This window comes from Taudactylus pleione, unplaced genomic scaffold (genome assembly GCF_031769625.1).
Source record: "Taudactylus pleione unplaced genomic scaffold, aTauple2 ptg001314l, whole genome shotgun sequence".
Lineage (NCBI taxonomy): Eukaryota > Metazoa > Chordata > Amphibia > Anura > Myobatrachidae > Taudactylus > Taudactylus pleione.
The window spans coordinates 5,649,165-5,666,547 of record NW_028285714.1 but is presented as its reverse complement, the minus strand read 5'-3'; positions in this window follow the sequence as shown (position 1 = coordinate 5,666,547).

Below are 17,383 nucleotides of genomic sequence, written 5' to 3'. Positions count from 1 at the left end.
CTTTTATAGTCGTGGCCAAGGTACTGGTGATTTGAAGCAGCCTTTTGGCTGTTGGAGCAGGCTTGGTGGCTGCTACCAGTGCCGCAGGGATGACACTGGTGACAGTGTGCTTAATAGTGCACCTGGAATGCAGAGCTGCTTCCAGTGCCACCTGGATGATGCTGGCGATGGTGTGCTAGGTTGCCCACCTAGAACAAAGAGTTGCTACCAGCGCCGCTGTGATGACACTGGCAACGGTGTGCTAGGTTGTGCACCTGGAATGCAGAGCTGCTACCAGTGCCACCGGGATGACACTGGCGATGGTGTGCTAGTTTGCACACCTGGAACGCAGAGCTGCTACCAGCGCCACCGGGATGACACTGATGATGGTGTGCTAAGTTGTGCATCTGGAATGCAGAGCTGCTACCAGTGACACCAGGATGACACTGGAGACGGGATGCCATGTTGCGCACCTGGAATACAGAGTAGCTACCAGTACCGCTGGGAAAACACTGGCAACAGTGTGCTGGATTGCGCACCTGGAAGGCTAAACTGCGACTGGTGCTGCTGAGCTGACAAAATTCACTGGATGATGACAGATGCTTCTGAGGTAAGAAGCGCTCCATGCTGCCCAGATGGTCAAGCAGCACATATGGATGAGATGCATGTGGAGCCGCCTGAATGGAATAAATGGCTCACATGAAACACAGCAAGACTGACACAGGTACCCGACTGACATGCAAGAGACAGGAACCGGAAGTACGAACAAACTTCTATCACTGGCATGGATTGCTAGGTTGGGTGGAATTTAACAGAGACAGAATTCAATCCAAGCAACTTTCCCTTAATGACAGATTACTGTGAACCTGGGCTGTGTCCAGTGTGGACAATCAATTAGTGCACCTGACACTGCACAGGGGCAGCAATTAGTGCAGTGCCTCAGTAGCAACAAAGGCTGGAAGTCAAAGCAATAGGATCTGCTAACTGCAGATCCTAACAGTACCCCCCCCTTGACAAGGGGTTAAGGAACCCCTAGACCCAGTTTGTCTGGAAAGTCCAGAAAAAATTTCCTCCTCAGGATAGGAGCATGCAAAGAGTCTTCTGGAATCCAAGAGCGCTCTTCAGGACCATACCCCTTCCAGTGTACCAGAAATTGAAGCCTCTGGAAATTCTTGAGTCCAAGATTTTTTCTACCACAAACTCTCATTGTCCCTGAACAAGAACTGGTGGTGGTCTGATTGAGCATATGAGAGAGTATCTGGTGGAGAAGTACACTGGCTTGAGGAGAGAACAGTGGAAGGTACTATTGATCTTGAGAGACCGGGGTAGCTTCAAACAGAATGTCACAGGATTAATTTGTGCAATAATTCTTAAAGGCCTGATGAACTTTGGGACCCAATTTTTGTGACCTTTGGCGTAGATTGATATTCCTGGTGGACAACCAAACTAAATCCACCACCTTCAGCTGGCAAGGCCTACAATGTCTTTCTGCCCAGATGTTAGGAGCGACCAGCTGCCTGCCGAAGGGACTGATGCACTTTCTTCCAGACGGATCGAAATCTGGAAACAGATGAAGATGAAGGACTTGAATTTGATGAAGACTCAAAAGAATTGCTTCTGGGATGAATTCCAAAATTACAAAAGAACAGGGACATAGAAGATGTGGAATGGCAAGAATTGTTGTAGGCGAATTCCGCAAATGGCAAGAGGGACACCCAATTGTTTTGGCTTTTAGCAATAAAACACCGGAGATACTGCTCCAAAGACTAATTGGCCCGCTCTGTCTGCCCATTGGACTGTGGATGATATCCTGATGAGAGACTGACTTTGATACCAGGATCAGCACAGAAGCACCTCCAGAACCTAGCAACAAACTGGGTACCACGGTCAGAAATTATATCCAAAGGCAGTCCATATGTTGTTAAGACATGTTGCACAAAAAGACTTGACAATTTTTTGGCTGAGGGTAATTTTCCGAGAGGGACGAAATGCACTATTTTAGAAAATATGTCAACAATAGTCCAAATAACTGTACAGTGAGCAGAAGATGGAAGATCCACCACAAAGTCCATCGTGATGTGTGTCAATGGTTTAAGGGGCATGTCCAATGGACACAACAGACCTGTAGGCGCAGTACGGAGAGTATTATTCCTGGCACAGACATCGCAAGCAGCCACAAACTTACAGATATCTCAAGACATGTTTACTGTACACATGGGCTGTGTCCAGAGAGGACAATCAATTAGTGCACCTGACACTGCACAGGGGCAGCAATTAGTGCAGTGCCTCAGTAGCAACAAAGGCTGGAAGTCAAAGCAATAGGATCTGCTAACTGCAGATCCTAACAGGAACCCTAAAAATTTTAATCCATATACAGTATATGAAAGGTACATGTAATGTAACCTCAACATTGATTTTACAGAGCAAACAACCAAGGTCCACACCATTGATCAAGTCAATGGTCAAGTGAAAGACTGGTTCCCCACATGACACAACTCCACAGGAATTATGTTGTTCACAGATGCACTAGCTGGAGAATGCTGAGGAATTCATTCAGAGCCTTTTTGGGGAAGCCTCAATGAATCCTCCATCAGAGAGGCAAGGAATGGTCCAGCCATGCGATCCAGGCAAACCATCTTCATGATTTGCACTGTCAGAATCAGGGGCAAGTCAAATTCTAAGTGCAGGTAATGGAGGAAATTGACCAGGACTGTTCCAGTAATGGTAAACCAAAAACCATTGCAGAAGTCTTGCACCAACGAAGCAGCCATCACCTGCTCCATATATACATAAAGCCAGGAGGCTATATCCACAAATTGTATGGATAATGGTGCTCTACTTAGCTTTTCCAACTGTTACAGGCAAGACGACATGGTCTTGGAGTACTCCTTAGCAGTGTGAGTGTGCCATAGTAGAGACAGTTGTAAGAAATTACAATGATTTCCACTGGCACAGTTGCCACTGTTAAAAGTATAAAGAAAAGTCTTGTTCACTGGCGCACAGTAATAACTAATATGATTGATTAAAAGCTGCCTTCTCATGGAGCATTACAACTGCAAAGGAAAAAACAAAATATAACAAAAAAGGGGTGTTAAAATTGTTCAATTTATATTAAAATGGCAAAATTTCTGAGCAATGGAATACTGAATAATGTTGTATGTAAATATAAATGTATTGCACTAAATGCAAAATAAAAATCATATATAAAACATGACAATTAAAAAAAACAACTTTAAGTATAAAGCTAAAAATAAAATTGTCCGAATATGTCACCCTGAGAAATGTAGCAAAATATGTTACAAAAGGAGCTGACAGGTATTCAGTTCACAAATGTAACAGCATAAGTACAGTATAACTATATATCCTTGTTAATAATAAACAGAAACTAATGTTTCCTTCATAATAAATGTTTTTTTTCTTTTTTTAATGTTCCAGTTTCCAATTATATAGAATGTATTCCAGTGAGTGGAGTGGAGAATAAATAATAAAAGCTGCCACAGAGTTAGTAGAATACTTGCCTTTAATGAATAATGAGGAACAGATACAGTGTATTGTTAAATTCCAAGTAATACATAAGGTTAGATGTTACTGGGATCCCTAGCTGAAAGTACATCCACAGCAGCCAGCCACTGCTGAATACTTGGATGGCAGCGATACCATAAATGTGGCCAGTGATCACATCAAGGCCAGATCTTAGGGATGAGATCCACTGGTAGACCTGTTCAGAAATCTGCCACCCTGCAGAAAGTGGGTGGGCCTAGTTACCACCTGGGGGCAGGGCACAGTGGCAGAGAACTGGGCAGCAAAAGGAACACTAAGATGAGCAATCAACAAAGAGGATAGGAAGGCAGAACTTAGTGCAGCAATTAGAAAAATAGATGATGAATATATAGATATATTAGAGGGAATCAGAAAACTGGAGCTAATCAGATGTCACAAGCCAAATTTTCTTCCCTTTTGGATAACTTGAAGCAAAGCACAGTCCTGAATGTAAAGTATCATTACAAAACCCCTGCACTTTATCACTCTGTTATTGGCTTATAGCAACCGAACTGTCGGGCTCATTCATAAACCAGTACATTCCCTGTAAGATTAACCCTCATCAGGATATTGTACTTCTGACAGCTGAAATTTGAACAAACATAGACAAAAGTCTATATTCTACTATATGTAATATAATTTTGTATTGGCATAGGACATAACCGAATACTAATGTAAACTACATACAGATATGCCCAGCTATAGTGTTGCAAAGCTTCGCATAGCGTGAGATGCACACCTGCGATAAGGTACACACACTGCGTATGTGACCACACCTCTACAGGAATGAATGGTGTGCTCCATACCGTACTGTGGCATATGTAAAAGCAGGGAATTGCATGGCATGATGTGTGCTTACATTTTTTGCGTGATCAGCTACAATATAACTGGACGCATCGTAAATAATGTTTCTGTCACAACCAAGTAGGAAAAATGTTGAACTTTTCTTATATGAACTCCAGTAGCAGGAATTTGTTATTACAATACAATAATACAATGTATTGCTCAACTGGTTCAGGGGTTGTATAAGTACTTCCGTAACTAGACAATCCCAATTTGGCAGACAAGGAGTAAATGATTATCATTAATGGAAGCAAGTCCAGTAAATAATCCAGATTCAGGGCCTGATTCAGACCCGCTCGTGAACGCATAGCGCTCGCAAGTGGGTTGATGGTTCGGCCATTGCGCATGCGTGTTGTGCACAAGCCCCAGAGTGAGTAAGAAATCACTCACTCCGGGGCTTGCTACAAGACGGAGCAGCAGTCGATGTTGATTGACAGCTTGTCCTGTTTTGTAGGCGGGGAGGGAGGGTGGCTGCACAAATGGACGCATTCGCAAAGGAATGCCTGCCATTTGTGGGTGGCCCTACTGACATCACTAGTGATATCAGTAGTGGACTTCCTGCTCTATTACAGCAGGAAGTCCACTCGGGCTTGCGAGACCCTACCACAAGGGTTTCCTCGCAAGCCCGATGGTCGCGATAATCGCGACCATCACCAGGCCACATGCACACGCTGTTGGTGGTCAACCATAGCCGTGTGAGCGGCCTGGAGGCTGGTCAAAACAAAAATAGGGATGCCCTGATTCAGAGTGAGCGCACGCAAATAGCATGCACCTCTGAATCAGGCCCTCAGTACATAGATAAACAATTCTCACATAATCCAAATGTAAGCCTGTTAAGTATATGGATAATCATTAGGTATTAAATAGGTACAGGGCAGTTTCTAGTAACAGAACGTAATCAACTAGCGCCTATTGGCAGGTGAGTTCCCTCCATAAATGGAAAAGGGGAATGTCAAAGGCCTTACATGTCTCTTTGTTCTGCACTACGTACTTAATAGATCCTAATGCCAGAAGCTGCATCTCCAGTGGCAACTCCTTGCACTGCTGTCAAATGTCTGAGACCTATATAACCTTGTCCTACTCTTAAAGAATATTCTATTTATTCTAAAGTGCATACAGGTATTGTATGGCAGACCACAGAATGTGACCATTTCAAGTTGATTATTCTAGAGTTTCTAATTCTAGTACCTGCATGCCACTTAATGTGTGTCTTATGCAGGGCCGTAGCTAGGTAGGGCGGCCGTTGCCATCGCACAGGGCACCACAGGTCAAGGGTGCTGTTTGGGCCTGTCAAATTTCTGTTTATTATCATTCTCACTTGTAGCTTCCTCTTATTTAATCCCCAGCATCTCCTGGCCTCCCCTATCTCTTCCTTGGCCCTTCCCCATGAGCCCATTTACCTGTTTTGGGAGCATTATGTCCATTTGAAAAATTAGGGGGGCGCCAATGCTCTTTCTGGCACAGGGCACCAAAAAGTCTAGTTATGGCTCGAGTCTTATATTTCGCTGTGCATTTTTTTGAAAAATGTATTATGAAAAAAGAATTGAACACATTTTATGTAATACTTTAAAAGCACAGCCTACACCAGAGATATAGTAAACACAAGAATAAATTCAACAGACCTAGCTCATTAGCACACAAAACCTCTAATCACAATAAGATGTGCTATTCATGTCAATAGTTGTCTTTCTGTGCTTCGAACACTGCAGCCTAATGGAAGAGCACACTGTGTAAAATAATTTTCTTGTATAATCCTATTGTTTACCTGAAAACACCTTTTGTTAGTACTGAAGGAGAGATTGTTGGAGAAGCTTAGGTTTCTTGCTAGCTTTCATAGATTCAAAATTTAAGTGAAAGAAAAAAGAGATATATTGTTATAGGGTGGTTTATCTTTTTGAAGCATTTGTAATTTGTATCTTCTTACGTAGTAGCGCTTTCTACTTTTTCACAGGATATTTATTTCAGAATATGTAGTGGTCTGTTTTTATCCATTTGTATAATTCATTAAAATGATCTTCTATGTTATATTTAGTATATCCGCAATTATTTGTCAACTGCCAAACTTAAGTTAATATTGACAGAACATTTGTAAACCTAATATAAAATGGAAGCTGATCTGTCTCACCATCTTGATTCAAGCTCTTCTACCAAGCTGTCAGTGACACCCTCTAGCCCAATCACATAATTTGGTTCCTTGGATAATTTGGTTCCTTGGCATATGACAAGCAAAACAGAGCACTGAAACTAAATACCTGACCGAGAATAAGAGATTTTTGTCCCTGTGCTACAATATATCTAAAATAAAATTGTATAAAACACAGTAACTTAAAATGCAGAAGAAAACACACTGATTCAATACAAATATCAATATATTGTAAAACGAATACTATATAAAGATATAAATGCACTTAAGTAAAAAAAACACTAGTTTAAATTGATTTCCTGTAATAATTGAATCAAATTAATTTGTTCCCAAAGTCCCAGAAACTGTATCAAAATGCAGTAAAAAAAAGGGTGGTCTTTCCATATTTTCACTATTTTCAACTTCCATTGCTCTCATATCATGAACAGACACTTTGGCTGCTTGATATAAGATTTTTACTTCTTTTCAGACATGTTACCAGCTATTTTCACTTGTAAAATGAATTTCTGCTCCAGCAGTACAACGTATACATGTACAGCTCAAGCTTAATATTATTTTTGCTAAGTGCAAAATAAGTACTGTATATGGCATCAAATAAAATGGGCTTATATATACAGTAAAATATATATTTATAGATGTTAGGGAGACAATACATACTAAAATGTCAAATAGCAGTGTGTTATGTATCAAAAGTAAAGAGAAAAATCACATTTCCATAAATTTACTGTACATGTGAAAAATGTATGCTTTCATATATCAATGCATAATATGGCAAAAAGGCTTTGAACAAGATGTAGCATAAAAAGAGGATTGCATAAAAGAATGGGTTATCATTGTGCATGAATTTGGTGGTCAAACTCCCTGGCTAAAGCTCTTAAAATTATTAATACCATTTTGGTGCGGTAGCCACAAAAGTACACTATAGGAGGCCCTGTCAGTGATGAATCTAAGCCTTTGTGGCTTTGCTAGTCCTCATTGCTGGGCATAGGGTAACACAATCTTTAAATATCCTTACTCTGCAGTGAAAAGCAAAATGTTTTTACTCTTTTGTTAAATTATGGTAAAGCTCTATCCCCATATACTGTAGATTAATGGGGTGGGATGTAAACAACTAATTAAGCTGCTGCTAATAAATTGAACAAAGCTAAAAAAAAAAAAAAATTCTCTTGTGAAAACACAGGATAAAGGGCTTTTCTCATCTTAATAAACAGACTTCATAACTTTTAAATTGTTGCTACATTTGTAACAAAAAAGTACACTGATATATTGAACCAGTAGTGTTATGACCTTTAGACAGACTAACCCAGTCGAAACACATTGGTGGGATGGAGCTGTTGTGTTTTTTCTGTTCTCTGGAGACTTGATAGCTCACCTAGAAGGTGGCTACTCTTATATGGACTTTACCATCCTGTTTCCTGAGACAGTTTAAAGTGTCTGTTTTTTGTTTATTTTACCGGTCTTGTTGCAATAATGTATTTGGATATCTTATGAATACCATTGTTGGAGTTTTGACCTAAGAAGGGGTATATTTGGATTATGTCTAAGCAACAAAGATACCTTGATATAACTACAGGTGTTTATTTCATGTGAGCATCTGTTCTTTTGGCTTGAACACACGTGGTGATTAATTACAGTTTGAAGGTTTCTGACTTCAAAGGGGATTTCACCTATTGATGCCAGTAAAGATACCTTTATGGGTTTTTCACATGGTTCTAAAGTAAGCATACATGTGAGCTACAATCCTATAATGTCTACCCTTTTCACCCTTAAGGTGTGGGTTTTACATATGAAAATTTCATCAGTATTACTAAGATACCCTTTTTTCATTTTCCTATTTATGGCTATATTGAGATGAAATTTGGGAAAATGAAGAAGATTTAGAAATATCTCAAAAGAGAAGTGCATAATTTCCATTTATATGTTTTTTAGTGTTATCTGTTTAAAAAATTTCCCAATGTCTTATGAAAGCTTTGCATATGTGGCTTGAAGCAATGCAATATGTGTTAGAAATATGTCATAAGGTCAATCATTTTTAATTCATTTATTTTATTAGCTGATATTTAATATCTATAATGCTTCAGACAATTGGACATTGCTTCATTAATCTCTATCATTATATAATTTTTTTTAAAACTATCCTCATTCAATTGTAGATCATCTGCTATGGAATCAATGTCACTGGGTCTACTAAAATAGTTTGTAATATGGAAGCCCCCATTATAATGTTTCAGGGTGAAAACTGTCAATCAATAAAAATGTGTTTTTTTTTAATCAAAGACTTTCCTGTAAATTGAAGTAGATAGTTATAAACCTGATTTGGTGACACACACACAAACAAAATAATTAGTAGAATCAGCACTGAAAATAATGAACTGGGTATCATCATGCATTTTAAATTAAGTCAGTCAGTTGGTCAACACCACCAGTCCACACACAACAAAAAAAATGTATGTATCTAAAGTAAAAAAAGATGAACTCTAGAAAATGGTTGTGACATTAAAATAGTTCTTATGCAATGTTTCAACAAGCAGCATCAAAAAATTCAACTACAGTGCAGATCGATTTTAGTGTGGGTCTGTTGGTTATTAATCTTCTGATGCTGCCATCTATTATTGGTGCACAAACTTGCTTTGTGTATATACACTGCATTTAAAAAAGAAACCAGGATCAATATGAGTCAGATTCAAAAAATGCATGTATAGGATTTAATATAAAAAAACGATTTAATTAACTACTTTCAACCAGTGGTAAACCCGTTGATCTTTAAAATTGTCTTTAACTTTTTTATTCTTGGATTTCTTAAAAGGCAAAAACCCTGGTCTAAAATGACTAACAATATTATCAGTTTGTTGATTTTTTGCATGATATTTTTCAATATTTGAAAATTCTTTTGATTTACAATTGAGAGAGACAGTGATGGGGTCTATTATAGCCACATCATACACCAATTTATTTACAGTATTCACATGTATGAAAAACAGTAATACGATTCATATCCATTTTTTATTTCTTTTATTTTTGATACATAGATATTTTATAATTTTACAAAAGAAGCAACAATTTACTAAATTTAGTGTGTAAATATAATTGTCTAACAAGACCTCTAAACTAGATCAACCATAAAAAAGGAGTTTTTAAATGTCTTTTATATGTCAAATCATTCATACTGGAAACTTAACACTACATCTTGCAAAAAGTATTCTAAAAAACATAATATTGCATGCAAAATTAAATTTGTGTTTTATCAATTTATTTTGTTCTTGCAATGGTGTTTATGTGGGGAAAACAATGTGGATGTTAAAAGAAAATTGCTTTACAGAACTATTCCATTAAAAAGGTGTAAACATTTTGTAGATACCAATGCCCCAGCTGTGGCTAGTTATTTTGCTTTAGAGAAAAATAAAATTACTGATTTTCACATACTGTTCATCGTCCATATTGAGAAGAGGAGGTTACCATAATGAGCTGCTATTACATAAATAATTATTTTGATTCAATGCAGTCATCCTCAATGGTTTAAATGAGAGCCAAATTATATATATTTTATTTAACACCTAAAATATTGTTTGTGGTATTGGTGCATTATTTATTTTAATTACTTTTCATTATATTTCACTAACCATTTTGTGAATACTTTACTATGTGTGCAGTTTCCATTAATATATTGCTTGTTTGCTCTGTTTATGCCATCTGCTTACGAGTTTTAATGCTACATGGTAAGGGTGTTTCTCTTTTCTGTGTTTATGAATCTTCCTGTTGCCAAGTTACACAGCCTTTAGTTCCTGGGTCCCAAGAATTTGTTGTCTGTTGCCAAGTGATGTGTTGCAAAGCTTAATAATGTAAAGTTACTTATAAATGTTGCTTAATGTTTACACACATTATATTGATTTCTAATATGCATTTGAATCACACAAAATTAATTTTGACCCTCAAACACCCCCCAATAAAAAAATGTCATCTGTTAATTTATTTCAACACACTGCTTCTCAATTAGAGCTGGACTTCAGTGTATTTTTTAATGCAAATATACATATTTTATTATTTGCATAAACACAGCAAATTCCTGCGTTAAATACTCATGCAGATTCAGTTGCATCTTGTGCTCATAACTTCTTATGCTGTGAAAGCTCGAACAGGATGGCATCTGGTCTACAGTAAAAAGGTAATCAATACAAATTAGACAGGCAATAGGTCGACAGGATCTGAATGTTGACACACTAAAGGTTGACTAGTAAGAGCTCGACAGGGACATAATCTTGACAGGGTAATTAAGTCGATACACAAATGGTTGACACAAAAAATGTTCACATTTTTTTTTTGCCTTAGGCACTTACTGGAGGGTTAGGTTTAGGAACTTACCCTGATGGTTAGGGTTGGGCACCAGGAGGGATGATTAGGGTTGGCATTTACTGGAGGGTTCGGCACTAGAAGGAATTGTTAGGATCAGACACCTACCCCAAAGGTTAGGGACCAGGAGGGAGGGTAAAGGTTAGGCACCAACTGGAGGGTTAGGGTGAAGATTAGGATTAGACAAATAAAGTTGACCATTTGTGTGTCGACCATTTGTGTCAACTTAATGACTCTGCTGACCTTCTGTCCATGTCGACATTCTTGCTAGTCAACCCTTAGTATGTTGACCTACAGACCCTGTTGACCTATTGCCTCTCTAACTTGTATTGTCTACCTAAACATTATCTACCATTTTATTGTAGACCTAGTGATCCACACCTGAACAGGATAGGGATATTGCAAGCAAGTAAAGGATGAGGACAGTAAGAATTCAGCTCATAAAGACCCCAATGCAGATGCATTTCTGCCTGCCAGGAGGCATACAGCCTATGATTGAACAACCCATGGTGCAAAATACACACTGATGTTGTTGATTGGCAGTCACTTCTCAGTGACTATTAATCCATCCCATGGTCTCATCACTTAACTTAAGTAATAATTTGCATTTAATTCATGGCAAGAAAGATTCCCTTATGATTTTTAAAGCCAAAGATAATAGTTGTTTCTATTACTGTCCAGACACAGAGGAATAGTCTTGTGTATGGGATACTTCATTAATCTACTATATTATGTATAAATTCTGTACTGTAATTTAAACATTTCTACCTCCTTTGGTAAACCAAACACATATTTGCTGTTTTATCCTGGCATAAACCAGGTTGATGTATGCTAAATGTAAGAAACTTTATATCCACCACATTAGATATTTGCTTACAGTACACATATCCTGGAAATATTCTGTAGCCTGTTATGTGCTTATTGTCTAACTACTCTAGAGCTTCCCAGTGCCAGTAGACATCCATACACTGTAAGGCTACCATTCTAATGCAGCATGGAAGTAAATAAGCTTGCCTTACATATTTTTTAAATAAATTAAGTATCTTGTGTATAACTAAAGGATTTTTTTACATTATTTTTCTGTAAATGTTAAATAAAACATGTTGGTATAAGCAATTCAACTCAAAGAGCCTCATTATTTTGCTTATTTCCATAAGTGGGATTTCCCATATGACAAGGTAATATGAAATAGCAATATAATAGTGCAATAACTGCTAAATATCCATTAAACCAACATAACAATTACTTGGCTTTATCAAGCAGCAACTGTTGAATGAAGCATCTTGTAGTTATTACCACTTAATGCCAAGCTATTATCATATCAATTAATATTTAAAGTCCCTTTAATGTGTTTTGCAGCCCAGATGTGTAGCTGATATTCCATGGTTGTGTTTGCATTTATAATTTGATTTCTGATCACTGTGTCTATATACTTTACTATTCACGACAAATTTACATAGACTCTTTTAGTAATTCATGATGTATTTTTTCATATAAATGTGTAATTTTTAACACTACATTTATTCAGTGTCAAACATTATATGTCTTTAGTAATTATGGTTACTTTAGTTATTTATTTATTATGGTTATTATGAATAACAACACTAGATCAAGATTTCCTTAAAATACTTCTACTTCGTAAATAGGCCACTAGGCCAGAGAATGATATAGTAATTTAGATCAATTGGTATTAGTAATCTATGGTTGCAGTATCATCTCTGCTAATACTCTACCTGTTATATTTCTTGCATCAATTATTATTGTTTACTCTTTCAGATAAAATTGGTCAACTTGTGAGCTTCTATGAATTTCAGTAAGCCATTAGAAAATGCACATGCTACTTCATCATATTTGGAAGGTGAAGGTTTACTCCTTAATTCCTAGAAGCAGTTATTACAATTTTGGTGTTACCTACCAAATTTTAAAGTATTATCACTGCTAAATTAGTTTCAACTTTGTAAAACTGGCATTGATCACTAATTGCTTTAGTCCAAAAAATATATATTTTAATATATCCGTGAACATATTGAGAATGTAAAGACCCCCTTGGTATTTTCCAAGAATTTCTACTAGGCAGAATGGACTTTGCAGAAGAGAGCCTGTGGTCATGGGCATAAAGACTAGCACCCAGGGAGACTGGTGAGGAAATGAGGACAACAGGCTACACAATCAAACTGTGATGTAGTAGAAGATAGAATTGAAGTTACTGAGGACTATCTGTATTGTGTTTACAACTGGTAGAAGTGATGCTGGATGCTTTCAGTACCATCAGTGGAAAGCACTGTAGGTGATCATGCAATAACATACTAACTTTGAGGTACCAGATGGTAAGAGGATGAGGCAAAACTTGAATTGAAAATGCTTGGACACTGTAGGAGCAATGCAGTAATTTACTTTCTGAGAGATACAAATATGCAATCAGATGGTGGTTTGCACCAGAAAAAGTACAAAAGTACAAAAGGATCAGATGGAACAACTGAAGCCTTAGGAGAGTCATCAGGAACTAGGAGTCAACAGCAACTCACCCCAGAGAGTTAGATGAAAATCTGGCAATGAGAATGTGTCCAGGAGCAGTTTGTATAGCTTATCCAACTATTACTTTGCTGTGAGTACTTAATATATCTCAGCTGACTAGGAATCCAGCTCTGGGATTGGCTGATGGCAGAAGGAAGAAAAACCAAGATGGTGGCACCCATAAATTATTGACATCAGTGTATGAGATTCCCTTATAGCTGCTGCTACCTAGACTAGGCAGGAGGGAGCCTCGGTTTGGAAAACTGCTGAGGGAACTTTGACCATCTGGACCTGGTAAGAAAGAGCTGAGTATCTGCAGTTTGTGGTGATTAGTATGCTTAATGTACTGTATCTAAATATTTATAATAGACAGTTTGCTAAGTTAGTAGTGTAACATGCATTATATACTGCATACAGTACTTCACCCAGCATATTTTGTTTGTTTTTATGTAACCATGGTTACATGACATCATCCACCAGCATTTTCTGTTTTGGCTGGAGTTTTCCAGGATGACACATGCTAATATGATGGCTATTTGAGGTGTGTATTTGTTGTATGCATTAGTTGATGAAAATGTAGTTACACTGAAACATTGGATCTAATAGCTTTGTATGTTTGAAATGTTTCCTAGTGCTGCCACTGTATCCATTTGTTTAATGCATGTGGAGGGCAAGAGAATTCTGATTGTTTACTGTGGGTAATACAACAAAGTGAGAGAGAGAAAGTACTCCTAAATGCAGGGGCACACTTCTATAAAATATAGCTTTTAAAAGGTTAATTAATATAAAATGAAGGAATCATTACAACAAATAATTAAGAACACTCATGAGCTCAAAATGTTAATCCAAATAAGACCTACATGTTTATTATAGCACTATAACAATATATGTTACCAAAAGTAAAAAAATGGAACAAAAGAAAAAAAAAAAGACACAAAAGCAATGTGAAAAAAGACTGGAAATACGTAAGTGTATAAAGTGCTTGTAGGTGGTATAGCTCACCTCCACCATGAATTGGCGAAGATATAGAAAACATACATAAATGAAGAGAAAAGCACCCAAATATTAAAATGACACCATGACCAATCAGTATACCCTTATGTATCTCAATGCAAATATTATTATAATTGAGGTGTCCCTCAGATATGGTTGCCTGCTCAATACCAGGTATGCATTCAGCATACTGTATATCAATTTTTACTAAAGAAGATGAAAAACAGCCTGTGTATTTACATGTACTGGGATCTGCTTTTTCCAGTCCTGCCAAGCATCAGACTGGAAATGAAAGTCCCGTGCAATGGCACAGTGAAGAATCAATAGACCTGTTTATACTGCTAACAATAGACTCAAGGCTTAACCCTGTTGATTAGCATTGCAGATTATTGACTGAGTCATGGCTGGTGAGAGAACAGGGGAGAAAGATTAAGTACCTGTAAGTGGGTGGCAGTCAGATTGTCAGTGGAAAATTGGTCAATTGGTGCAGGGGTCCTGTTTGAGCACAGGGGTACCCAGAGAGTGGTGCCAATACGCGTTTCGCTGGGGGCTATGTCAAGGAAGCTCAGCGTGTCTTGATTTAGCCAGATGTTAATACTTCCAGCTACATGTCTATTGGTTTTGTCTGGTGGATTGATAGCCTCACTCCCAATTGTGTCCTTAGTGGGAGGTCAAGGCCAGGACTCCAATCACGTGACCCGCTTACAAGCATTTTATTTGCTATAATTGGTAGTCGAGCCCCAGTCATGTAGCTCGCTATTCCAATGCTAAATATGAACATCCATTGGCTATCCCCGTTTGTATAATATTTCAGGGGAATGACATTTATAATTTTGAGCTCAAGCATGTTCTCAATATTTTGTTGTACTGATTCCTTGATTTTATATTAATTAACCTATTAAAAGCTATATTTTATAGAGGTGTACCTCTGTATTTAGGAGTATTTTTTATTTCTTAGGTCCTTGCTCCAAGGGTGCACCCTCTTTAGGACCTTAGTGTAAGAATCAATAATTCTATTTTTGTATTTCTGTGAACATTGCTGCTTCCTCTGTGTGGTATATCACCATCCCACTTTCCCCATTCCCCAGCAATTTTGTTTACTGTGGGTGTCAGCATTATCTATTTTCTTATTTGTATTAATCTGGGAGGCACCCCACTTGATTCAGGCATGTGGTAATATATTTCAGGTCATCTACACCAGTGGAGATCTGGTAATTAAGTTTGAATTGTTAAGTTTACTGTATTATGTTCTGCTGTGGCTTTATAACAGAAAAGATCATTTAGATTGCATTATACACAGACTCTGTCCAATATCTCTTAGGATATCAGAAGAGAAGCTATTCTGTTTAAATAAAACATTTTGGAAAAACAGTTACAAAGGAATTGTACTGTGAGTGGCATAATTTATTATTTTGCAAAAAGTAATAGTTGCATTTCTAGTAACTTTGTAATTATTAGAAGGAAAATAAAATACAGATAGGCTGATATAAAGAACACTACTTCTTGTAAGAACGGCTAGCAATACTAAATTAGTGGTTATTACACCTCATTTTGGGCCTGATTCGTTACGGATCGCAACTGTGAATGCAATAGCAATTATGCATGCAGTTTCACTGCAATGATATGCTAATCTATTGCAATTGCTATCATGCACAACATAAGGAAGCCCACCTTACAGCACCTTACACACATCTGTAATGTTTAGCATGATTGCAAAACCATTGGCAACATAGAGTACAGTCGCAGCCTCACACATAATTGCACAAGCTCTGACCTTACTTAGAAATTACTAACCTCATCGCACACTGTGAGTACTTAAGCTGCATATGGCATTGCAGTGGATAATTTATGCATGCCCATGCAACGGCATTCAAACACACTGGCATGCCTGCGTTTCTCTGACCACTCCCCATCACCACCCCCAAACAGTACTTCCTGTCAATCACTCTGCAATGGGTCTGCGTAGTCACTGCAATCGCAGTTCTGATTACAGTGGAGTCTATGCTCATGCACTCTGCGAAACATGCATTGAATGCAAAAACAGGCCAATTGCGTAATCCCTTGCTGAATAAGGCCCTTTGTTAGTCACTGAGGTATTTTAAGATGAACTTTATCCCATAAAAGACATACTGACTGAATTTGAATATTTACTTAAAACTCATTTTGCAGCAAACACATTTTGCAACTAGTTGGTTTAACTGAAAATGCAGCTAGATAAGACTTCTGGCTCTGGTTTGTTAGAGTGAGTACTTCCATCACTGAGTTTTGATGCACACCTTGGCTAAATAACCTGTCAAGGCTAATTGAAATCTAAACCAGAGCTGCACACCACCGCTTACTTCTCTGGTCACACATGGATAAATTCCTCTCTTCCCATATGCCGCTAAGGCCACAGCTCCAGTGCCAGGCAAGCCCTAATATGGTCCTGGACTGAAACAGATGCGGTGAAACCACCAGCCAAGATAACAGCAGCAGCTCAATAAGAAAAGGCCTATATACAGTTACACCATGTCACTAATTCAAATGGGGAAATTGTTGATGCAATAAAAACAACTATGAGCCTTTAGTGGCCCAATGTGTCATTGACATCGCAGCACCACCTCACAAAGAGAGTATCAGACACTGAGCATAAGCTGGGCACTACATTTCAAGATGTGTCTCAGCTCAGACACACTGCCCACAAGGTAGAAAGGGAAAATTATCAACTGTGAAACAAATTAGATGATTTAGAAAAATGGTCCCTCTGGAACAATAGCAGACTGGTTGGGTTCCTGAAACCATAAAAGGAATAGTCTTGGCTCATTTTGTGTGAAATACTCTCCCAACTCTACTTGGTATAGAAGCTGAATGTTGTGACTTGGTCATAGAAAGAGTATACAGAGTAGGGATGTGCAGGCTTGGAGTAGTTCAGATTTTACCGCCAAATTCAGACTTTTCCCGCCAAAAATCAGATCTCAGAAAGAGGCAAAATGTCATCTTTCATTGACAAACATCATCATAATTCCTGGACAAAAGACCATGAGC